This window comes from Rutilus rutilus (assembly GCF_951802725.1).
Source record: "Rutilus rutilus genome assembly, chromosome: 22".
In the NCBI taxonomy this organism is placed as follows: Eukaryota; Metazoa; Chordata; class Actinopteri; order Cypriniformes; family Leuciscidae; genus Rutilus; species Rutilus rutilus.
The window spans coordinates 26,297,562-26,318,875 of NC_140227.1; positions in this window are offsets into that span (position 1 = coordinate 26,297,562).

A 21,314-nucleotide genomic window follows, 5' to 3' on the forward strand; every position below is an offset into this window, starting at 1 on the left:
CTCGGATTTAGATCAACACTCTCTCTCTCTCTCTCTCTCTCTCTCTCTCTCTCTCTCACACACACACTTCACACTCACTCACACACACACGTTGTGTTTTCATGCTTTATGGGGACATTCGATAGACATAATGATTTTTATAGTGTACAAACTGTCCCTACAGCGACATGGAAAGTCCCCATAATGTAGGGTTTACCTGAATCACACACACACACACACACACACATGGTTTCAATGTTTTATGGGGATTTTCCATAGACATAATTTTTATAGTATAAACTGTATATTCTATCCCCTAACCCTAAAGCTACCCATCACTGACAGAACTTTCTGCATTTTTATGTTTAAAAAACTATTTATGATTTATGATTTTCCTCATGAGGACCAAAAAAATGTCCCCACAAGGTTAGAAATAACTGGTATTACTACACTTGTGGGGACATTTGGCCCCCATAATGTAGGGGATACCAGGACAACACACACACACACACACACACACACACACACACACACACACACACACACACACACACACACACACACACACACACACAGACAGTTATGAGATACATACAGTACAAATCACATGCTTGTTGCTGCCTATTTTTTGAAACAAAAGATTTTTAAATTGCTTGTGAAAACTATTCTAATAATATGCGGAAATAAATTTCCTGAATATGCTGATAAATATATTTTAAAAGATTACAGAATTTTGCTTCTAGTAAATTCCCAGCTAATATGTTCAAAGAGCCTTTTACTAGCATTCCTATTAAGTCATGAAAGTTCATGATTAGGTTCAAAAGGTCAGTTTTAAAACAATTTTTTTTTTTTTTTTTGTCATGTGAACATTCCGTTTCATCATAGTGCAAACATTGTTACTCTGAACATTCTGAAACAAGAAGTACCATTTAAAAAATGTTAGACAAACGTCCAACTAAAATGTTTAAAAAACATGAGTAATGCATAAATAAGGTTTTAATGTTTTGAGAACATTATTAAACACCAGATAACTTTGACCAAACAATCTGTTACTGGAATGTTCATAACTTTGAGAAAACCTTGAATGTAAGCCAAAATATAATCTGCTGGTTATATCTTGTTTTAAGGATTTTTTTATATTTTTTACTGAAAAACAACACAAACATACTGATTAAGTCATTTTTTTTGCAGTGTTGAGCTCCATAAAATGCTTTCTAGGAAGGCAGCTCACAATTTGAGTCATTAATGTCACATGGTTTTGATGATGCACAATACATTGAAATCATATCTGATCAGGTGGCGTGATATATTTATGCTGCTGGTATTAGAAAGAGAGATCAATGAGGCTGGTGAGTCAAAAAGAAATTTGGTTTAGGTTGTTGAGTCCAAGACAGAGACAGCTTTAGAGCAAACTCTGAAAGACAGAGAGACAGGAGGAGAGAACCAAAGACGTTCCGGCATGTGTGAGAGTTTGAAAACACGTACAGGTTTGGGTTATCATCCATAGGGATCTGTTCCAACAGTGTTGCTCTGAATCACTTATTACTGAGCTCCAAAACAAAAGTTCTATAGGTGCTGGGAGAAGTAAAGTCAGCGTCTCAATAAAAAAAAAATCCTCTAGATGCATCCTGCATATCTAATGGGAGCTTTCCATAATTTAGATTATTTTTCGTATATAGGAGATAGGAAGGAAATATATGTATCAGGACGTCTGATAGGTTTATTTATATATTTAACACAACGTAACTGTAGAAGAGACTCGACAAACTAAAGGTTAACACACATTATCTTATATACCTTGCCTTTGAAACCTGGGATCATTTTTTAAAATATTTCAAAAAGTTTGCCAGACCGTTATCTAAAGTTCTGAGAACATTCCCTGTTAGCTGGGATGGTAGTACACTATTTTAAACATCAATAACTGCAGAATGTTCCTCAACCAATCTCAAATGCATCAACCAATCACATGCTCTTTCACTTATTTCACCTGACAAAAAGGAAGTTAAACTGAATTCACTTGAATGATATCTAAAATTGATATTTGTGATGGCGTCCTCAAATTAGGAGTCATAGCGATGATTCAGAAACAGACTGGTAGCAGTTATTGTATTTGCAATGCATGAAGAAACGAACAATCTGATTGTTAAGCCCTGTTGTGTGAGGTTGATTGGCATCACCTCCCAAAGCACGTCTACAGAGAATCTCATGTGAGTATACATGCATTTGAATTGCAGAATAAACTTGTTATTCTCAAGCCTAATTTTACCATGCCTTTCTTCCATCCAAAACCAAATAAAGAAGACAACTGGCAAGCATTCTGGACATTACATGTACATTTGGTAGACAACCACCAACCAGCAATATGACTAATGAAGCTTGTCATGACCACTGAATATTACATGAACACATTCATGGAACACAATCTAATCGGCAAAATCAATCTCAATGAATATTTAGTTGCAAGTGGTGAAGTTATTTATTCACATGGGTACTATACCGTATATTATTCTCAATGCAGAGGCATTAGAAAAACCTAAAATATCTTTGGAGCATTATGTAGATCTGGCACTTGCTTCCATCAGTTTAAATATGGTAAATCCTGCGTCTGTAAGCTTTTGGCTGGCTCTCATTGCTAGATGAAATAAGACATTAGAACTCATCACCGTCTCAGATTAATCAGTATCTAGAAGGGCATTAGCACCTCCTTAGCGTGTGCTGAAGAGCGGGAGTGACAGGAAATCATTGTCTTGGCCAGTCTGCTCAATCTGAGAGTCAGTGGATGGAGTCTCTCGAGGTTACTGAGGGTTGTGTTGGAATAGGAGAATTCATTTCTATGTGTGTTTGTGTGGGTGTTGATAACATAGAAATGTGAAATATCACAGGTACTGTAGTTGTTGTCGCTATCATCGGTGCAGTTAAGTTCTGTTCACATCAGACCTGTTAGGATTAGTTGGCTTCAACAAATATAAAAAGGAAAGAATTGTTTTGTGATGCTATATAGCAAGGCTTTTAATGGTGAGACTGGATTTAGATTTATCGACCAATATATTGGTCATCGGCTTTCAAATATAAAGAATTATTGGTTATCGGTATCGGCCAAATTTTTTTTATATTGTGTTAAATAGCATCCCTACTGTAATACAATATAAATATTAGATGAAAAACTTAAACTTAAAAAATTTAAATGAAAATTAAATATGTTGCCTTGGCAACTAACTGAAATAAATATTATTGGAGAAGTACTAAAACTGAAAAAAGCTCATTCAAAATATCAGTAATAATAAAACAAACTGCTATAGAATAAGCTTTATTAACCACGTATTATGGTTGACCTTACATAGCCTACATAGATAACAATAAAAGAAAGAAAAAATGAAATAAGACTGCTTTAAAACATGGACATAAGCCAAGGGCATACAGCATAACCACCTGGCTCCAGTCACTTGGTGAAAAAGTGTTTTTCTGGCTTGAGATTTATGCAATCTGTCCAATATTTAACAACTTAGAAAGGTTAAAAGCATTGGGTTTTCACCCTTGGTAAATCACAGCAGAAGCAAAGCAAACTGATAAACTTCTTCTGTTCGGACCATTACAAAACTTTCAAACGTCAACACTTCTGGAGTTTTAAAGGTTTTGTTTGCAGCACAAAAACGGAAGTTAAAAGACACTATTCTAAAGATGGCGGCGCCCTCGTTTCTCTGGCGCATAAGGTCTATACCATTAGACATAACTTTGTACCAATTAAACGTCCTGCAAGTTTCATAGCTTAAAATACCCTCCTCATTATAAACAAAACATTTAATCAAGCTAAAAAAAAAAAAAATGAATATGGTGGGTTTCTGTGACATTACACAAGCAAATATATTTGCAAATGTCTGCCTAGTGCCTCCAAAGCAAGACGTCGACAAATACATCATAAGCCCCGCCCACTGACGTTCAGGCTGACTCGTTGCTCAAGTCAAAAGCAAATTGAACCCATTATAATCACTGACGCTGTCTACACTGGATACAGTTTGCTGACTCCATGTGCTTGAGTCTGCCAACAACAGTACAAATGGAAGAGTAATTGAAGCATATTTGCAATTTGCTCGTCCTTTTTAAACAGCCCATTACTCATTTCTTTGGATACTTCAGAAGGATAACCAGCATCATGGAACAGGTGGATGGTTTATTTTTAATGCATCGCGTCAGAGGATTATATGTTTGTTCGGAGACTTTGATGGCAGGAGGCACAGGAGAGTTCACAAATAAACTTTTGTTGACAGATGAAGCAGTCAGCTGTATCTGATTCTGACAGCAGTCGCATCACAAACTGGTAAATTATTACATAATGCTTTGTCTGTAAATGAAGGTTTTTTTTATGGATAATGCTTTTAAAACACTCTCGTGCAATGGTGAGTGGGAGTTGATACTGTTTCTTATGCAATGACAGCCAATCATAACAGTGGCCGTTTACTGACAAGCCTTAAAGGAGCCGCGCCGTTAAAAAAAAGGATCATTTTTCTGTCAGAGTCAGAAGGAAGGTTGAAAATAATCGTTTTTCCACGTACTGTATATGAATTATTTTCTTCCACAGAACAAAATTTGAAAACTCCATATGGAATTACAATGAACAGAACAGGGGATAAGTACAAATAGATGCAACTGCTCCATAAAAATATCTTAAAATTATTCCATAAAGCTTGTACACTATATTCACAAACTATTTACTTAATAAACACACCTAAATCAAATCCAAAAATGCTTTTTCTTCCAAAAAGGTTCATACAGATCTAAACAAGCCCCCTCTCAAGCTACACAATCTCATAAAAACACATTATGCATGTGATTATGTGTAGAGTGATGTTTACTGTGTGCTCCAATCATCCTGAAATAAGTCAGTGTTGTTCGCTCACTCAAACAGACCATGCTGTTTTTAAGCCCTTATAACCAATGTTCTCTCTCGACCCCACTGACAGCCTATGACTGCTGGGAAAACAGCAGCGCTACTCTTGCCTATGTGATGGGTTTGCTGCAATATCACACCAACAAGTTTGCTCTTCACATTCACATCCATATTTAATATGGGGAGCTGGCTGCACTACCACCTGTCAAGTACCCCTCACACACGCACACACACATACACCTGACCCCTGTGGGTTTGCAGAGGGAGATAAGGGCTCTTGTGGGCATCAAACTGAAGCTGGGAGAGTTGCATGGGTACTATTGGTTCTGGATCAGTCAAGAATTATATTATATAAACCTGTGCTTCTCATGAGCACAAATACTTCCATGCATAAGTTCAATAATGACGTCAATGCTTTTTGATTATATACTCTATTTCTAATAACGTAGGTAAAAAAAACTGTTCCCCTTCAAAAACACAATCTCACATAGTTTATCTTTTACCTCCGAAATTCAATTACATATCAGATGCTGGAGAGAAAATGTTTTCATTGAAGAGGTCTCTTATGAGCAGTGGAGGAAAGAGAGAGAATATCAATTCTAAGAGTTTTAGTTTACCAATATTTTGCTGCAATGTGTCTAGTTTTGCACACTTAATGCAACACCCTGAACCTCATCCCTGCTAACAGGGAACATTCTGGCAAGGGTCTCTCAACATTATGAACAAACTTTCTTATTCGTTCAAAGTTAGCTGGTCTTTAATAATGTTCTCAAAAGACCACCACAAAAAAAGTTATTTATACAGTACATCTTTTATAGATGCTTTAGTTATACTTTTTGTCTATTTTTTTTAAACGTTACTACTTGTTTGAGACCATTCAGAGAACATTACAAAAGTAACGTTTGCATATTGATAAAATGGACCGTTCTGTAAATGGAGAAAACATTTTTAAAACATTTAAAACACTGGATGTTTTGTATGGAGCCCCGCACATCACATGCAGGGAAAAATATGTTTATTGTGGCCACAAATTAACAATTAGTTCCTACAACATATACGTCAGCACCTTTTACTAATTCGTTACCTCATTTTAAGTAAATTGTGCGCACAATACAATAATTCACTCTCTTGTTTTACTAAACTTTGGCCACATTGTAATGATTCATTCCCTTGTTTTGTTATTCCCGAATTAGTTCAACGTAGGCCACGATTCAACTAAGGGTACGTTTGCATGATGTACTAAGTTTTTAAACCGTGCACTTTATTTGAAGAATAAAATGAGAGAATAAACAGGCACACGAGGCATCATTAGCTTGCCTCATCATACTCATCATTAAGTGTTTAAGCTGCCATTGGTGATGCATGGTACCATCAGCTTTCAAATTATCTTGCTGCTGATTTATATAAAATTGTTAATTATTCAAGCTCGAACATGGTTGTTAAATCTAAAGATAATCCAACACATTTTGCATTTGAATGCCTGAAGCTGTCTAACATCGACGGGTTGTAACTTCAGAGACACAGCACTTTGTAAATCAATGGTTATTGACTAGCATGTTGGAAGATCACTGCAGGATGTCTTTTCAACGAGGCTCTGTAAAACTGTAGCTGAGTCATTCCTACTATCCAGCACATTTTCATGTTCCGATAATACATGTCGTAATTGTGACGTCTGTTCTGGGTTTGAATTTAGTTTGAATTGTGATCTGTGTTTGGCGCGTCTCAATCAGCTTCCTAGTTCAGTAGTTGGAGCACTGATCAGGGAGTCGGCCATTTTAAGGGCTGTCTCAATCGCAAAATCCTTCCAGTGCACTGAAACGTTCGCTCCTTCAAAAGTCACACAATTTACTGTAAAAAAATAGGGAGCATTGATGCATACTATGTTCCCTTAGTGGACGTTCTGAAGCGTGAAACATAGGCCTATATCACATGAGCCAACTACAAACCATTAATAATATTTCAGGTAATGACCCAGACAACAACATAGTGTTGGCCCAGATCCGGCCCACATCTGGACCGCATGGAATCCACGTGTACCCGATGTGGGCCGGATCTGGGCAGACACTATGTTGGTGTCTGGGGAACATAATCTAGCTGACATTTATAATTGATTTATGGCTAAAATAGGCATATATGTAACAAGCAATGTATTTATTATAATGTACTATAAATAACATTAAAAAATAATATCAGAAATCAGTTCTGCGGTTCAAAATACCAGTAGTGAAGTTGTACAATGAGGACGTTGTCATGTCACCGGAAATAGTCTTCAGTGTCCTAATGTGTAGTGAGCCAGCATCCACACTATCCTAACCAGTGCCTGAATATGTGTACACGATATACTGATTCACAACCTAGGAAGCTAGGGAGCTGATTGAGGCGCACCCATCATTTTCTGTTCAGTTTCCTGTGTTAGTTCATGTTTCCTTAGTTCATGTTTGTCTTAGGGTACGTTTACACGACAATGAAGTACTAAAACCGGAAACGTTTTTTTCCTTTCGCCTAATGATTACAGCCCCATTGACACCCTGTGCCAATGCATTGACGAAGTCAACAGTTGGATGTGCCAAAACTTTCTTCAGTTAAACAAAGACAAAACTGAAGTCATTGTGTTTGGAAACAAAGATGAAGTTCTCAAAGTGGACGCATACCTTGACGCTAGGGGTCAAATAACTAAAAATGAGTCAGACCTTAGTTTCAGTAGTCATGTCAAAGCAATAACTAAATCAGCATACTATCATCTGAAAAATATTGCAAGAATTAGATGCTTTGTTTCCAGTCAAGACTTAGAGAAACTTGTGCATGCTTTCATCACCAGCAGGGTGGATTACTGTAATGGACTCCTCACTGGGGTTCCCAAAAAGACCATAAGACAGTTGCAGCTCATACAGAACGCTGAGCAGAACCAGAACATATGAACACATCACACCAGTCCGCAGGTCTTTACATTGGCTCCCAGTTACATTTAGGATTGATTTTAAAGTATTATTACTGGTATATAAATCACTCAATGGCCTAGGACCTCAATACATTGCAGATATGCTCACTGAATATAAACCTAACAGATCACTCAGATCATTAGGATCACATCAACTAGAAATACCAAGGGTTTACTCAAAGCATGGCGCGTCTGCTTTTAGCTACTATGCCAGCCGCAGCAGAGCCAGCTTCCAGAAGAGATCAGATGTGCTCCTAGTCACATTCAAATCCAGACTCAGCTGAATGAGCACTGTGCCACTGTTCGTCCGACTGTTTGCACTTTATTTTATTTTATTTTTTATTCTAAACTGTTTTATTTATTTGGATTATTTTAATCTCTTCTATGTAAAGCACTTTGAATTACCATTGTGTATGAAATGTGCTATATGAATAAACTTGCCTTGCCTTGCGTTTTTCGCGTACAGACGACAACATTGTCAAAAACATTTGTTCCAAAAAAACAATTACAAATGCTGTATTCTGCTGCCATACCAGAGGTTGGCGATGTCACTTTGAAAAGAAACACTACACGCCTATAGACTGAACACGTAATACGCATGTGAATGACATCATCTTTTTCACAGATTGACGTTTTTGTAGTTTACACAGAGATGATAATAGTATCGTTAAAAACTTGCACTTTGTAACCCGTTTTCAAATGCTATGGCATTTTCAAGCCCCCAAAATGCCATGGCCGTGTACATGAACAGCCAAAACGCATAAAAAGTTTTCAGTTTTTGAAAGCGGTATCGTCTAAATGACCCTTTAGTTCATCAGTTGCCATGGTTTTTGATTTGCCCTCATGTGTTACACCTGTGTCTAGTTAATGATCTTGTTTTGTCCATAGTGTGTGCCTGTGTATTTATAGCCCTGTGTTTGTTCCTTTCTTTTTCAAATCTCATCTAAAAATAGTGGTTGTTCTGTTTATCGCATTTTTGTTTCCTGTTATCCTGAGGAGTGTTACTTTGAGTTTGTTTTCATTAAAATAACTGCTTGCGAATATATTCAACCTATATTTTCAATTTTTTTGCTTCAACCCCTTGCTGACAGTAATATACTGGATAAAATATTTAAAGATTATATTAGTATCTTTTATATTTTATCACAATATCAACAATTTAAAGAAGTTTTGATAGACTTTTGTTCCCTATACGGTGACATATCCGAGTGAAACAGCTTATCAATTAAGAATAAACAGCAGGACTTGATTTTGTAAATAGAGAATTGATTGGATGGTTGTGGTTTGCTATTGCTGTGATGTCATGTGAGTGACAGGTTGCCCCTCCCTCACACGTCATCAGAGAAGAGAAGAGATGATGCTGCAAGTTATTTTGATTTAAGATTATATGGGTATAAAATTGCTATTTTGGTGTTTTGTTTTGTTCCTCTCTCTAATCAAGATATTTTAAATAAAACCAATATTTCTCAGGACTATTGTTTTTATTGCTTATTATTTTTTTTAAGTGTCCTCAAAATCACTATCCATCTTCTTGTTCTTGTTCTTTTTTTTTTTTTTTTTGCAGTATCCCTTTAACAAAAGGCCTTGATGACCTCATCATCCAGGAAGTGACATCACTTTGGAGGGAAAACAACAGCACAAACATACTGCAAGTAAGTATGAGCAATGGATTCAAAGCAATATATGGGGTTTTGTTTTATTAATTGATTTGTCTCACTCAAATAAGGTATCAAAATGTCAAAAGAAATGTAAACAAATAGAAATGAACTTATAGTTGATAGACCGTTACTGATTAACTTTAGCTCTTTTTTCTGTTAGGTTCCATGCTGTTGATAATAATGTTTCGTTACCATTGTGTAAAATTCCCTGAGCTCTACTAAAACATATTTGTGTGGTTTATTTGACAGTTTTACGATCTCTTTATGAACTTTTTGAAGCGTCAAAGTGGTAGTTGCATAGACTGGCAATGGAGGGACAGACAGTTTTTAAGACAATTCATGTAGTTGATTTTGAAAAAATATGCATATTTGCACACCACTAGCAGGATCTCAGATAATCTACCTCCTGAAAGTGAGCAGTTTACCATTCCTTCGGCAAACTGCAAAAACGAACGCAGACAGCAGGAAAATGTCATGGTGTTCTGATTAGCCGTATGTCATGCAAACAAAAGTGCTGCTTTCTCATATGCCATCCTGTGCTTTGACATTACCTTCCCCTTCTATTCGTTTAACAGTAATACCAAGAGGATAAAGTACTGTCAGTGCGAGTATGAGTCTTGTTGTTCCGCTAGTTACTCTGGTCGCTCATTAGAAGTCTGTTGAGTCATGCATATAATGATATGTTCTGAAAAATCACTCGCATTCATATCGCAGCCTTGAACCCAAATCCCTGTAGGTTTGTTGAACAATAACTTGGAAATGTAGCTCATAATCTCTCTACGTCTTGCTGACATGAGGAAAATGATGTTATATAATGTGTTAACAAAGCGAAATACCTAAAATATGCAAGACACAAAGTGGGGAATTCATCAAGAATGAATGATGCTGATGATAGCATTGCTAATTGTTCGTATTGTCAGCGTTATTTTAGCACATGATTCACTAAAGGTATTATGCAAATTAGGTAGTGGCACAAACACCCCAACAATTTAATTTGCAGGGCAGTTTTGAGTGCTAGTTTGTAGGATGCAGTCGACTCAGGAAACATTTAAGGCAAGTTTTGACGTGTTTTTCTTTAATAGTCCTTTAACACTGATAATAAATGAAACTCCAAACAGCAACTGAATTGAATTGCAGAATGCTATCCTTTGATTTTTGTGAGTGATGGTAATTGGCCTTTTTTAAATTGTGAACTCATTAAATCAACGCTATTAATCGCCTAACGGAGAGCATATTTGTAAGCCATTCTCTTTAACACTTATTCTCTTCATATCAGCATTGTTATGAAACTAATTATCAGAGGAAATTGTTGTAGAAGTGTTGAGTTTTGGCCTTAATTCAGGGTTCACCTCAGGGCAGATCCTATAGGTTTTCCTCTGCCAAGTTTAAAGGTATAGCGGAGGATTTTCTTTTTCCGGGTGGATCATCAAGACTATTGGTCCTCCTAAGTGTCAATCATTCTGGTGATATGTTTACGTAAGGCCGTCGTACGTGCTCGTGCACACGATTCACACGATGGTGTGCGCTCAAAACACAGGTTAGGCTTCCCACTGATGCTTCAGTCGCGAAGTTTCTACTTGACAGGTAAAGTTTGGCATGCTATTTGGAGAAATCCATTTAAAATCACTGCTAGTAAAAGTTAATGTAAGCTATGATTAGCTCGTGCATGCTCTCTCGTGCACACGTTTAATAGGCGTTCCCTCTCGGGAGCAGGTAGAGTGTTGCGCATGTGCATTTTTTTAAAAAGTGGAGAGGGCGGTTCTTTTCTAAAATTCGGGAAAATCCTCCGCTATACCTTTAAAATAGAAGCAAAAAATGTTAAAAGCAGTGCTAAAGTTATCAGTAAATGATAATCTTTTAGAAACTGCAGCTATGTGTGTGTGTATGGAATATTTAAAAGGTCAGTCGAAGACTGCAATGTTTTTTTTTTTTTTGGAAAAGGATGTTTCAAAATCCAGATTTCATCACTGAAAATAAACTGATGTGAGTTGAAAATATCTTGGCTGTCACACTGTCTCTAACTGTCATATCAGATTAAGACACCAGATCTCATCTGAGCTTGAATATTCCTTCGCCCTTCTGAAAATCCCCTCTAGTGTCTGTCACCCTCCCTGTATATAAACCCTTGAAATGTGACTAACTGTCTTCAGTCCTCTTGCTTTGGTTGAAGTCATTACAAAGTGCCCTTGGTCGCCCCCCCCTCTGATTTATTTGGTTTGTTATGCTGCCAGTTCAGAGCCTGGCTTGTGGGAATGTGGCACTTACTAAAAGGAATCCTCTATAAACAAAGTCAGTCTATGAAAATGCATTTTGGGTAGTACTTTTAGTAAGGAAAGCTTTTATTAAAATGTATTGCTGTTGCTATGATCTACTGTGTTTACATGGGCATTTAAAAATAATAATGAATAATTCATTGTAAAATCTATACATGAAGGCTTTTGCTATCTGTTATATCAAAGGACAGAGGTACAGGTATTTTTCACAATAAGTAATAAATCAGCTACAGTTTTTTTTTCCGAAGTCATTTAATTATTAATAATAATGATAATAATTTGTTACATTTATATAGCGCTTTTCTGGGTACTCAAAGCACTTTACATGGAAGGGGGAATATGTGTGTGTGTTTGTGTATATGTATGCATTTATGTATGTATAAATGACACATCCAAAGAATTTTAATTACATTCTTAAATACAATTTAATTTTGCACACAATGTTTTTAATCTTTTTTTTGTTTTATAATATTTCAGTATATAAATGTTTTTAATGGTTGTACATTAGATGGATATTTACATTTTTGAAAAAACAATAACTAATAATTATAATTTATTATTGTGCCTTCATGCTAATAATTAAAGAAATAATGAAAGCTACTTTTACAATATATTTTACAATATATGTTGTTTATATTAATAACCCCTGATCTTTTGAAGATCTTTTTTTTTTATCATCTACCTTTTACATTATATTTAAATTATATATCCAAAGAACGCAGTTTTTTCATTGGATAAATGATAATTTTATTCATAACATTTTTAAATTCAATTCAATTTATTTTAATAAAAAAATACTTTTTACATTATTCTTTGTTTTATACATTTTATATTTCATTATACAAAGATTTTTTAAAGGTTATCCATTAGATGGATGTTTACATTTTTATATCAGGCATAATAAAGATATATCTTGTGATATATTTTACAATATTGCTTATTCAAAAAACCCTGATAATTCAATAATTATAGTTTATTGTTCAGTTGTTTTTAATAGAATAATTGCACACACACCAAGGTTAATTGTTGACTACTAAATTTGAAGTCATATATTTTGTTGTATTTTGCATCGGCTTGTGCGTTTGTCATAGAGATATTGAATGCTCAGTGATCATGCTGTGCCACTGAAGAAATGCACCTCCAGCAGACGTCAACACTCATGTGTGTGCTACCTGTGTAATCCGCATAATCGCATAGAACGAGCCCAGAGGCACTCAAAGTGCCAACACAGTGTGTAGATTCATACAACACAATGACACAAACACATGCCATACAGGGCCACACAGCAGAATACATTGTCTTCACCACATCTGACCCAGTTTCTCACAAGGTTCATGAGCGTTATGTATGGAACACTTCTTATTCACATTTCATGATGAACTGAAAGCCATACTCCTGCTGCGGCTGATAGGAATCGGAATTTATGCAGAATGGAGGGTGTTGGTGTCGAAATTCATGAGGCAGTCATGGACTCATAAGAAATCCAGTGTGACATTCACATGGAGAGCTGCTGTAACCCATCATGTCTTCTAGATAGACACCATCATGCTATATTTTTCTTTTTCTTTTCTGTCTCTAGAAACCTCCCAGAACTGGGATTATGCGGTAAACAGTGTTTTCGAGGTTTTGTAGCATTGTTACAGTTTTGTCTGACAGTTTAGCACATGGTCAGTGAAATTGTACTGTATGTCTAAGAAGGAATCTGATCATGTATCAGTGTGCAGTTCTTTTCATAGAAACCAATAACCAGATAAGACACAAAGATGATGTAACCAGTTAAATTTGAAATGCACAGCTGTTTACAAATTATTTTCTGTGGTAATTGGAAATATTACACAACTGCTGTATTGGACCTGAAAGGGTTCAAATCCTTTCTTGATCTACTAGCTTAGGACAAATGGTGCAACAAATTAAACCAAACTTGTAGTTTTGGACCTCCAAGAGTGAACTTTACATTGGATTTAAGAGACAGGAAAAATGTAACAAATTATGTTTTTGTCACTGGGGCAGTATATATTGTGGTGGCCAGAAGGAAACAGTCCATCACAACGCAGCACAGTCACCTGCAGCACCATGGAGAGCACCATCAGAGGGCACAAGGTCTGGGTGAAACAGTGGTGTTCAGGACCAAGGACAGCTCTAACACAGGTGTGCAGCATTCCCCTCTGTCAGGCAGCCTCAGCTGCAGGCTGTTGGGCCCAATTAGTAATCACATAAAAGTGAACAAAGAAGCCACAGTAGAAGGAGAAGCAGGGGAAGAGGACAGACACAGTGTTGGATGCATTCAAGCCCAGCTAGCCCCACCACCCTCTTGAAGACAGAGGCTTAATTGACGGCGTGAGTAAAGTGAATCTCCTTAACTAATCCTACGCCTCTTCTGCCTCTTTTCCAGAAATAAATTGATGCAAAAAGGAGCAACCTGAGAAAGAAGTACCTAAGTTAAAGTTTTTTTCCCGTTACTTTTAACCCCGCTTTATGACAAATAAAGAACTTTAAGTTTTGCTCCAGTGAAGTCCGGGCTGGTGATTTACTTTGAACTCCAGAGCTAACCCTCTCAGCCTTGTGTGTGAACTTTAACACACTAACACACACACACACCTACACCTACCTAAAGGATTATTAGGAACACCATACTTATACTGTGTTTGACCCCCTTTCGCCTTCAGAACTGCCTTAATTCTACGTGGCATTGATTCAACAAGGTGCTGAAAGCATTCTTTAGAAATGTTGGCCCATATTGATAGGATAGCATCTTGCAGTTGATGGAGATTTGTGGGATGCACATCCAGGGCACGAAGCTCCCGTTCCACCTCATCCCAAAGATGCTCTACTGGGTTGAGATCTGGTGACTGTGGGGGCCATTTTAGTACAGTGAACTCATTGTCATGTTCAAGAAACCAATTTGAAATGATTCGAGCTTTGTGACATGGTGCATTATCCTGTTGGAAGTAGCCATCAGAGGATGGGTACATGGTGGTCATAAAGGGATGGACATGGTCAGAAACAATGCTCAGGTAGGCCGTGGCATTTAAACGATGCCCAATTGGCACTAAGGGGCCTAAAGTGTGCCAAGAAAACATCCCCCACACCATTACACCACCACCACCAGCCTGCACAGTGGTAACAAGGCATGATGGATCCATGTTCTCATTCTGTTTACGCCAAATTCTGACTCTACCATCTGAATGTCTCAACAGAAATCGAGACTCATCAGACCAGGCAACATTTTTCCAGTCTTCAACTGTCCAATTTTGGTGAGCTCGTGCAAATTGTAGCCTCTTTTTCCTATTTGTAGTGGAGATGAGTGGTACCCGGTGGGGTCTTCTGCTGTTGTAGCCCATCCGCCTCAAGGTTGTGCGTGTTGTGGCTTCACAAATGCTTTGCTGCATACCTCGGTTGTAACGAGTGGTTATTTCAGTCAAAGTTGTTCTTCTATCAGCTTGAATCAGTCGGCCCATTCTCCTCTGACCTCTAGCATCAACAAGGCATTTTCGCCCACAGGACTGCCGCATACTGGATGTTTTTCCCTTTTCACACCATTCTTTGTAAACCCTAGAAATGGTTGTGCGTGAAAATCCCAGTAACTGAGCAGATTGTGAAATACTCAGACCAGCCCGTCTGGCACCAACAACCATGCCACGCTCAAAATTGCTTAAATCACCTTTCTTTCCCATTCTGACATTCAGTTTGGAGTTCAGGAGATTGTCTTGACCAGGACCACACCCCTAAATGCATTGAAGCAACTGCCATGTGATTGGTTGATTAGATAATTGCATTAATGAGAAATTGAACAGGTGTTTCTAATAATCCTTTAGGTGAGTGTATATAGTGCTTTATACAATACTGATTGTTTGTTGTTTCAAAGCAGCTTCACTTTAATAAACAGAAAAATAACACTTCATGTTGTAAAAAGATCAGTTATTATACAAATTCAGTTTAAGCTGTAAAGAAGCTCTACTGAAAATAATAGTGTCATTACTCAGCTCAATTTAGTTCAATGTAGTTTAAACTGAGTTTAATTACTGTCAATGTTGCAACATTCATCAATTATGAAACAAGTTCAATTCAGCTACATACTACCACTATTTGAAGGTACTAATATGGACCTTTTAGGGGTAAATACGGTATAAATGAGTCCCTTTAACAGCTGTGCCATAGTGAGAAGCTGTTGTACACATAAAGGTAAAGTGTCTTGTCTGGTTTCTTGTTTAGAAACTTCTGTAAAAGTGGAGATTTCACTGTCAGCAACATGATGCTTCTATTGATGGAACAAATGTATTGCTGCCACCACCTTTCCCAATTACACAGAATAACATCAGAAATTACTCTCCATTTGAAATATGGCCCAAAATTTGAGGCTTGTAAAGCCATTAGCCTGCAGTGCAGACAGCCATTTTATACTTAGCTACAGCTATCCACACCCATACAGAGACAGAGTGCTTGTTTAAATCGATGATGGAGTCTTCTCACCCGTCAAAGAACTATTAAAAATGAAATGGTGATCATTATTTTTGAGCTATATGGTCTGCTTCTCAGAGCTGAATGTTCAATCCAATATTGAGTTTCACACTGTGGCGAAGCCGTCTAATGCTGGAAACTTCAGCTGGCTCTGAGACGGAAAGTTTGTGATGTAAAAGTTTTTATTCGATGAGTGATCTGGAGAGAAGCCGAGTGAAAACGAACAAGGGCTAGAGGAAGACAGAGTGAAGTTAGACAAAAAAGGTCACTAAAACAACAGTGGCACCTGGAAGCCAACAGCTAAATGTGTAACTCAGACCGCCCACAGTATAATTACAAACACTGTAAACACCAAAATAACCCAACGAAGTGCTTACTCTTGACACTGTGCCTTGACCCCACTCACCACAGCAAGAGCCCAAAGCACTTTAGAGGAAGTTTTGTTGTTGTTCTAGTGTTTACTTCTGAGAAAACAATTTCTGCACAAATTGCGATATTCAATATTTCTGACACTGCATAAGAACGTTAATTTATGTTACTAGATTTGCATTTCCAGAAGGAAACAGCAGTGGAATAAATGGAGCCTATAGTGTTGAGTAAGCTTAGCTTTTGGCGTAAATTTTTGGTGTAAATGAAATGCTGCATCATAGCTGTGAAACTTATAATGTGCAGTGTAGCTTATACATAGTATAGTATACACTAGCCGCGTTTCCATTACCCTTCAAATTGCGCAAATTGAAAATACGCTCAATGGAAACACGTAAATTTCGCAAAAACTCCCATTTATCGCAAAAAAGTTTTTGTGCTCGCATGAGGTGGTTTTTCAGGCAATTCGAAAAAGGAATATTTCGCAAAACTGCAATGGAAACAGTTTTTGCGCATTTACAGTCACCTGACTTAGAAGGCGCGGTGTGTTTGGAGAGAATACGAGACAGTTCTTGAGAAGAAAGAATGACAGAAATACTGGATTCTAAACCTCAAAGAAATGCCACAATCAAGACCTCGGAGCAGAAATGAGTGAGAAAAACCCAGAAACCCCTCATATGTGCCACTCACAGTATAAGGATCTTTCCTAGCCATTAATGGTTGGATAACACTAATAATAATAACGTCTAGTGCGGTACGTGGCTGTGATATATATATAACATATAATATAAACTTACCAACGTGCATTGCCATGATTTTTGGAATGACTTATTGCGAGAGGAAAAAAAGACGTTTTAGTCGCATAACACATCGGTTAATGGAAACAGCATCATTTCGCAATAGTTTATTGTCGATATTTTGAAAAATTGCGCAAATCTTTAATGGAAACGCGCCTACTGTCTCAATCAGCTCCCTTGTTCAGTAGTACGAGCACTGATCAGGGAGTCGGCCATTTTAAGCGCTGTCTCAATTGCAAAATCCTTGCAGTGCACTGAAACGTTCGCGCCCTAAAAAGTCCCATAATGCACCATAAAAACCAAGTGCTCACAATGTTTCCTTAACTGAGGTTTTGAAGCACAAAACATAAGTTGCAAAAGCCAACTCAATACGCACCATGACACGCGATAGATGTTTAAAAATACAAACCGTTATTTAATTATATTTCAGCATGAAAATGCATCGCTTGACAGGTATTGAACATAATCTAGCTAAAATGTATAATTAGGCATAATTTACAAATGAAATGTTAATGATATACTGATTAATGACCTAGGGAGCTGATTGAGACGCACCCAACTGATAAGAAATGGATCATGCTAACCTTGACCTTTGGTATTATCTATATTGTGTAGCTGCCCATGTGGCGTTATCAAGATGGCCGCCGAGTGAACTGACTTACCTGAAAGGGACTCAGTTCATGACCAGTTCAATCAAATCCTGCCACATTTTGAGTTTAAACTGATAGAGTCCACATATGATAGCCATGATAGACTGAGACCCAGGAAATCTATGTTTGCGGTACAGTGTCCTTCCTCTCTTGATGATCGGAGTGTTTGCTTGTAATTGGATTTTGGATGGAAGCTGTCCTCTAGGCATGAGAAATGTAGGTCGAGCATAAAAGTCTCACCCTGTTGAGGAGAGGTGAGCTAATGGAGCGATTCTGGGTGCTGACAGGATTTGAACCGGTTCTGTTTACACCTTCTCTCTGGCTTGACTGTGTTGAGAATGCAAAGCTAATAAGAGACAAGATTATAACACCCCTCTGACCATTACTACTTACATAAACATATCTCAAACACTTCTACACAGTTCTACAGTTGCATTAGAATGGCATTGTTATACCCAGAGGAAGATTTTTATTACTCACAGGCTCACAGCTCGGCAGACTTAATGGAGTTCTCAGTTACGCATCATTTAAGTATCAAATTTGTCTCAGATGATTCTCCTAAAATCCCTTCAGATGAAATAAAATAGATAACATTGTTAACATAAAGTAATCATATTGAACATAGCTCATATAATTTGATCAAAAAGAATTTGAAGAGAAATTATTGATTTCTGACTAATGATGACAAAATCTCACTGATGTCTAGGATAAAATATTATCTTTTTTAAATTGAAATATATATATAACAGAAAGATATTGACTTTGAATTGGTGGACAAAAGTCAGAAAAAAGCTTTATCATTTATAATTTTTCTAAGAAATAATAATAATAAAAGATCATGCCAAAAATACTTAAATTGTGTATGAGTAAACAAATAAATAAATGAAGGAATATTATTAAAATTGCATTTGTGCAGTTTTAATGGCTTTCATTTAATTTTCGTACAGTTTCGAGGCGAATATGATAGCATTGATATTTTAGTATTATTGATATTTCAGTTAATGTTGATATTTTCTCATACTTTAATTTTATTTAAAGCTTCAGTAAGCTTGAGTGTTTTTGTCATTTTTATAATTTTTAATACTGTATGTCTATATAATTTTTATTCATTATAATTTTTTAACTTTGAGTAATTTTAGCACAAGTTAAACTAATCCAAAATTAGAAATGTTGCCTAGGCAACTAGCTGAAAATAAAATAAGTGTATTTTTTTATGTTCATTTTGTTTCAAGTAACAAAACGTAATGAAACGTCATGTATGGTTTTAGATAACGGCATTAACCCCAAGTTGAAAGCGTGCAAAAATGTTGTTTACTGCATTAGATCTCTTCCAGAAATAGCAGTTGACGTACGATTCATAACATCTATTTAGAGAACTACAAAATCTGTCTGGTTTCATGTTCAGGGACAATAGAAAATTCCAAATGTTCCATATGTGATTTCTTGCCGTGGACAGAAGGAGCTGCAGCTGTGCTTTTCAGAGTGTTTCCGTGGAGATGGCACTGAGGATCAGTACAGTAGAAGCGTTTGTGATTACGTAAATGTGTCTCACCGATCCAACCTCCACTCTCTGCTATCGCTACGTTTGTTTCTTCCCTAGCATGGCCTTATTGTCGTGATCCTGTTGCCTAGGTAACAGATTTTTTGACAATGAGGATGTGTAGGTTGCCAGAGGCAAAGCCAGAATTTTGGTTTATAGATTAACGGGTCTGCGTTTGCTTTACACACGCGTTTGTTGCTTTCTGACTGACTTTTATTAAAATGGAATTATTCACAGCTACGAAACATCTCTCTCTTTCTCAAGCTGTCTTTATTTTGCTGCCGTAGATCATAAAACTGGAATAGTGATTGTGAAACACTTCCAAACCAGACCAAATGGCCTTGCTTGTGCTTTTTTGAAGGATGTAGATGTAGTGAATAATGGATTCAGTTCAATATGAAGTGTGTATTGAACAGTCTGAACTCCAGGCATAAGTGCACCATTTTTCCCTCTGAAATGTTTACATTACATAAGATGTGTTGGGTCATGAAGGTTACTTTTTTATTTTTTATTCAGGAATAGAACAAATACATAAAGGGTAGATGGAGGCACTATAAGGAGGCGTGATGCTCTCACTGGAGTTTTGTGTTGAATGGTGCGGTCAGAGCGATATAATAGGCATTGGCAAACAGTGAGTCTAGTCTGTGAACTCGAGAGAGTGAGAATTCTCTCAGAACATGATCCAATGAAATGTCCTAAGTAACAGCATGAATATGCAAAACACGTACGTGGCTACAGGTTTGCTTTGATATTCCAGAATTACAAGATCAGCAGAAACATTATCAGTGAGTTTTTACATTTAATGAAGTTTTAGGATGATTTCGCAACCACAGCTTCCAAACTGACTGTAAGTGAAAAGGTTTGCAATTGGATGTTATGTTAGCATTAAAGTGTGCCTATGATGTTTTTTTGAATATTACCTTTCATGCAGTGTGTAATGTAGATGTTTGTGAATGTAAAAGGTCTGCAAAATTTTAACTAAGCATTGTCTCATAAATAACGGAAATTTCCGTTACTGAGATTAAAGAGTTAACTCTTTCCGTGAAAGATTTAAGCCGGGCTCAGACTACAGGAGTTTCAGACTGATTTATGCCCGTGAAAAAAATCGTGTCTGGTCGGTTCTGATGTTCGGCCCAGATTATCTGGTAATGTGAGCCGTTTACAGATCAAATCTTAAACCTCCTAAATTACTCGTGGACAGATCGGGGCCGCCCGGACAATATCAAACATGTTTAATATTTAGGACTTTAAATCAGGATGATTACGTCAGTACTTCCACAATAGCTAATGAGAGACAAGTCAAAGTCCCTTAGCTTTGGACAAGTCTACAAGGAGACGGAAGTGACGGAAGTTTTGAAATGGCGACCGTGAAACAACGAGCAGCTGTACGGGTCCTGTGGACAGCGGAGAAGGAGGAACGGCTGGTCGAAATGTGGCAACAACACAACTGCTTTTATAATGTCTCCTCATATAATTTCTACAGCAAGCTGCCACGACACAGTATCCATTTTGTTTACATCCACTTCCCCGTGAGGTACTAAATCTGGCATTATAATCTTAAGAAAATCTTACACGTACGTCTGCAAGATGTCTGTTAAACATCACTTCATCTGGAAAGCATCTGCTGTTTACTAATATCTGATAGACGTCTTTAAGATGTCAGTTTTACATACATTCTAATTCATAAACATCTTAAAGACTTTTTCTAAACGTCTATCTGACATCTGACAGGAAACGTCCTATAGACGTATTGCAGATCAGCAAACACTC